Source organism: Crinia signifera, chromosome 3 (assembly GCF_055691185.1).
Source record: "Crinia signifera chromosome 3, ASM5569118v1, whole genome shotgun sequence".
In the NCBI taxonomy this organism is placed as follows: Eukaryota; Metazoa; Chordata; class Amphibia; order Anura; family Myobatrachidae; genus Crinia; species Crinia signifera.
Genome location: NC_139219.1, coordinates 78,366,426 through 78,372,430, shown reverse-complemented (window position 1 = coordinate 78,372,430; position 6,005 = coordinate 78,366,426).

The window sequence follows — 6,005 nt, the reverse complement described above, 5'->3', positions numbered from 1 at the left end:
GGCAGCACACTTCACAATGGTGCTCTAATGTCGGGACGGCTCGGCATCTGACATTCATATTGGCGGTCACAGACGGTGCGTGCAGGGGAGTGCTTGCTGTCTATGGGGCCCGGCCGGGCCCCCCCAGCCGCCGGGCCCCATAGCAACTGCACCCCCTGCACCCACGGTAGTTCCGCCACTGTATAGAAGTAATCAGATACAGTATGAATATTTTTACATAAAGGGTGCCCTGATTGGCTGCTGCAAGAGTAAGAGGTCTGCCGGACTTCTAAAGGGAAGAAAAAGATTCTCTTCCCACAATTGTTGTATGTAAGGGATACACACTGCGCTGCCAATCAGGACAGTAATTAATAAAGATAAGTATGATATATAACACGCCAAGCACAATGAAGAAGGACACGCTGTGATTAAATATAAAACATTTTTTATAAAGACATAAATAATATGTTAAAGATCAAGGTGGGTAATAAACTAAAATTGGAGTATAATTAGCACAAATACATACACATATACATAAATACAACACTTAAATCTGGACCAGTAAACACTTGAGTTAAAAAGGCAGACTTGGTATACTTCCTGTGACAAAATTTGCTGGCGTCCCAGCTGGAATGATAAAGTGGTATCAAATGTTGATAAAAGTACACACAGTTAAGGAGCCTTGTAGCAGCAGGTGAGTTAGTAAGCCAAATAGACCTGGGTTAGCGAGTAGGCTGACACGCACAAAAGTTCATGCAGGTATTGGCATGTATAGCAAGTGGCTGGGGTCTGCGTGTTAGTATAGCAGATAGACACAGTTAGTGATAAGCCCAAGCTGCAGGAGTCACGTATATGCGCTTAGAATTGCGGGTATGGTAACACTCAGTGAGTTTGAGGGTTGGTGTAGCACCTCAGTAGGCTGCTTGGAGATCGCGTGCTGAGGGTATGCACAATGACGGCGGCTTCCCGTGTTTTGTTGGGCGCAAAACTGCGCGTTGGTGGTAGCGGCGGACATCCAGCCAGATGTAAGGACGGCAAAGATCTCTGGGGGTGAAGGTGAGGGCGGAAGTCTGTCACAAGTCTGCAGTTAGCAATGGCAGAAGTGGGGCAACGCGTTTCGTCTCCCAAACAACTGGAGACTTTTTCAAGCTGTGATTAGCCATTGCTAGTGCTTCATATTTATAAGCCAATGTTAATTGAATAATGAATCAATAATCCACTTAATAGTGTTCATTTTCAAAATTATGAGAATAAGAGTTAAAAACAAACATATACAATTCAGCGTGTCCTCTGAACTCACAGGTATACAAAAATAACAGATAATAACAGGTGGAGAGGGATGTAGAAGTTAAATACATCGATTATGAGAATGATCATCTCATTAGATCATATGGCATTAATTGAGATATGGTATTTGCAGGAGTAATCGGTATAATTGAATACATTTGAGAGAGCAAGAAGAGAGAGTGCAACTAATATTCCTAATTCCTAACATTTGATACCACTTCATCATTCCAGCTGGGACGCCAGCAAATTTTGTCATAGGAAATATATCAAGTCTGCCTTTTTAACTCAAGTGTTTACTGGTCCAGATTTAAGTGTCTTATTTATGTATATGTGTATGTATTTGTGCTAATTATACTCCAATTTTAGTTTATTACCCACCTTGATCTTTAACTTGTTATTTATGTCTTTATAAAAAATGTTTTATATTTAATCACAGCGTGTCCTCCTTCATTGTGCTTGGCGTGTTATATATCATACTTATCTTTATTAATTACTGTCCTGATTGGCAGCGCAGTGTGTATCCCTTACATACAAAAATTCTGGGTGAATACTTCATATTTGTGGCTAACCCCTGAAAACAGGGGGTTTTCGGGGGAATTAGCCACAAATTCTGAATGATAAATGTGCCCCAATGTCTCCTCACTTCCTCTTGGTGCCCCTTATTATAGCATCCCTAGGTGTAGGGGCATGCAGGGCCATCATCAAGGGGGTGCTGCGGGTCCATGCCCATCAAATTGGTTAGTGGGTCTATGTCCAGACCCTCTGGGTGGGTTCCACCATTCCCCTGCCGTTCTGTTTCATTCTGTTCTCCACTTGGGTTCACTTGAAGCAGGCATCTGTCGGCTAGACATCCTCTGCATTTCCTGCTGCATTTTGGCCATTCCAGCCTTCAGCTCTTCTAGCTGTTTTTTTTTTTTTTAAGATTCGTATAGGACCGGTAATTGGGTCTGATCTCCCTGGGTTACTATGTCCTTCTTCCATACTAGACATTTCGTAGTAGGTGCAAAGAGAAAGGAAATATGCAGCGCTCTATTAATGATTTGAACAGAATGATGTTACAAATCGTTTAATTAATTAAAACATTATTCATATATAATATATATGCATTTGATATAAAAACAATGATAGAACAACGCTGGGACCTGAATTAAGGGGAAATAAACTGAAAATAAACCTGCTCTGGAATGTCCAATTCCCAAGATGGAGTCCAATTTTAATCCAATTAGGCCAATGGGGGGCCAATAACAAGCCGTGAAGCCACTGGAGGTGTCCCTTGGGGTAGGTGGATGGTGTAATACCAGGGGGATCCTCTCTAAAATGCGGTGTGCTTGGATGAATGCCATGGGGGCCGCTGGAGGTGTCCTGATCCAATGTGGACTGGTAAACCAGGAAGGGTCCTCTATAAAGTGCGCTTGCTCTTGAAAGAGATGACGTGCTCCAATTGGGGGAATGGATGGATGGAAACGTCCAGATAGTGTGCAGGAAAGGGAGAAGTGTCCAAAACAGGTCCCAGCAGTATCACCAACGCATTTCGCTGTCTCTTAAGGGGCAGCTTTTTCAAGGTGACTGTTAGAGGTCTAGGGCTGGGTTTAAATACCCTCACTGATTGGTATGGGTGACCTCATAGAGAGTACAAACATTTCAATATATATAAAAACAATGTAAAAACTCGGAGACAGACCAAGAGAAATCGAGTATATAATACAAATATAATACATCCAAATTTTTCTGCATATAAAAGTAAAATAAATACATTTAAAAAACGGCATATTAACCCATGAACCAGAAGCTGACTAATTGCTTCCGGGTTGGAAGATATACATATGTAAACACCAAGTTGTCAAACATAAATACCAGTGACCGATCATGCTGCACACATACAATGTGACTGGATCGCACCTTTCCGTATATATACAACATTCAGAGAATCCCATATATATATATATATATATATATATATATATATATGGAGAGGATACCCTTTCAATGCGCTACAAGAATTGTATGGGCAGCAACTTAGTGGGTCCCCCCTGTTAGTGGGGGAAAAGGGGAAGAAATAGCAGACAATGGACAAAGTGCGCCCTCCTGGAATATATCCACCACCAATAGAACAAATGGTGACAATGTGGTCACGATACAACAGATTTAATGTATAAAACAGATAAAATATAGCAATAAAACAATTTTTTCATCTGTGTGGAGTCATGGATTCTATAACGGTCAACATGCACAAAACCCAACGCGTTTCGTCGTTAAAACGACTTCCTCAGGGGTAACCGTCCACAGGCAACTTAATGTATTTCAGTCAAAGTGTAATACAGCTTTCGTTTGGAAAGAGAGGGAGTGGATCCTTAGCAGATCTCAATCCTGATGCCTGTCAGCATCTAAAACATGAACAATTTCCATACCAAATGAAGGATAAAAGATGGGATAATGTCCAGAAGAAATTCAGGATTACTCCTAAGTGTGGTATAAATGGACCTCAATACTTCTTGCTTAGAAGCCAGATCAGGGACCAGACTCCAGGACCTGGAGTCTGGTCCCTGATCTGGCTGCTTAGCAAGAAGTATTGAGGTCCGTTTATACCACACTTAGGAGTAATCCTGAATTTCTTCGGGACATTATCCCATCTTTTATCCTTCATTTGGTATGGAAATTGTTCATGTTTTAGATGCTGACAGGCATCAGGATTGAGATCTGCTAAGGATCCACTCCCTCTCTTTCCAAACGAAAGCTGTATTACACTTTGACTGAAATACATTAAGTTGCCTGTGGACGGTTACCCCTGAGGAAGTCGTTTTAACGACGAAACGCGTTGGGTTTTGTGCATGTTGACCGTTATAGAATCCATGACTCCACACAGATGAAAAAATTGTTTTATTGCTATATTTTATCTGTTTTATACATTAAATCTGTTGTATCGTGACCACATTGTCACCATTTGTTCTATTGGTGGTGGATATATTCCAGGAGGGCGCACTTTGTCCATTGTCTGCTATATATATATATATATATATATATATATATATATATATATGGGTTCAATAGATGAAGATGCGGCGACTATTGCTCTGGAGTAGTCTATACTGAGTGTGCTGGTCCGCACCGTAACAACCATAAAAGAGTTTTTTTAAAAGTGGATTTAGAACACGGTATATATTTCTCTATAGGTATGATAAAAATATCAAAAGGTAGGTATAAAAAATAGATACATTTATTTGAACAAGGTAGAAGAAAATACGTTTCCAATAAAAAACAGACAATTTAATAATTTTTTAAAAAACGTTCTATACTAAAAAATTATTAAAAACAATAATAAGGTGCAAAAAGAGAAAGGAGGGTAGCTTATCTTTAAATAGATGAGACAGGAGGGCTGTAGAGACCCAACGCGTTTCGTCCTTCAGACTTTATCAAGGGGTGCAAGTAGACTGAGACCAGACCTATATTTATACTGGTATAGCTCCTGTTCCTATAGTGACATCACTTCCTGTCACTTAATTTTGCTATCTAAATATCAGGGTATAAAATCGTTATATCTGAGTCTCCTATATTTTGCGCTGTAGTGCGCTACAGTAGCATTAAAGAGTGTGTATGGATAACATAAATCTTTTATAAAAAAATAGATACGAGTAAATTGGATGTGTGAGCGGTACTTCCGCCACACATCCGGTGTCCGTTTAGCGCTACTGCGCATGCGCCCGCATCGCGTTAGTTCAGATGCCGGCTTTCTGTACTGTAGTGTCCTCGCGCTAATGCGCATGCGTCCGTCCCTTCCATGAGATGTGACGTTCAGGTTCTCTAGTGGATGGAAAGGCGTCTCGAGGCTGTGTATACAGTTGTCTGTTCTGAATGTTTCTCATAGCGGCGGCCATTTTAATGAGGACTGCTGATCATTTATGAATGCAGGAGTTGCGGTGGCCATTTTGTGAGGGGTTTTCCTTATGGCAACATAGAGTGGGATAGAGAATAAAAAACGTAAATGGACTTTAAATGACAAATTGCATGAACTTGTATTCAAGTAACGTTTTGTGGTTTATTAACGTATTTTAGGTGACTGGAGGTGTTCAACATTAACACATACAGACTTTATGAGTGATGAGCGATAATAAAGTGATCCGTGCAGAAAGTGCTTAGTGCTAATTATAGGTAGCTTATTTATTAGTATGTATCATAGTGATGTGCCTATAAATAATTAATTCAAGGGTATCATGATTAAATGCCAAAAACCAACTGAACCTGAAATTCACATCTAACTTCAACAAGAACCGAATCGAATTTCTGGACCTCATACTGCAAGGGGAAAATAATTCCATAAACACACTTAATTTTGTCAAAACAGTGGACACAAACAGTTATTTACACTATAAAAGCAACCATCAACGCAAATGGAAGGAAAACATTCCCTACTCTCAGTTCCACAGGATCAAGAGGAATTGTAGCAAGGAGGATGAGTGTGCAAAACAACTGGAAATTTATAAGAAAAGATTTGAAGAGAAAGAGTACCCTCAAAATATTCTACAACAAGCGACATCCAGAATTCAGAATACTAACAGAGAGGAACTCCTACAGTATAAAACAAAAGATGATAAAAACAATTCTACAGCATTCATTACGACCTTCAGCCAACATGAACCAAAAATCAGGAAATCATTGAACGACCATTGGAACATCCTTCTAATGGATCCCATACTCAAAGAGATTCTCCCCCAACGACCTGCATTAATATTCAAAAAATCCAG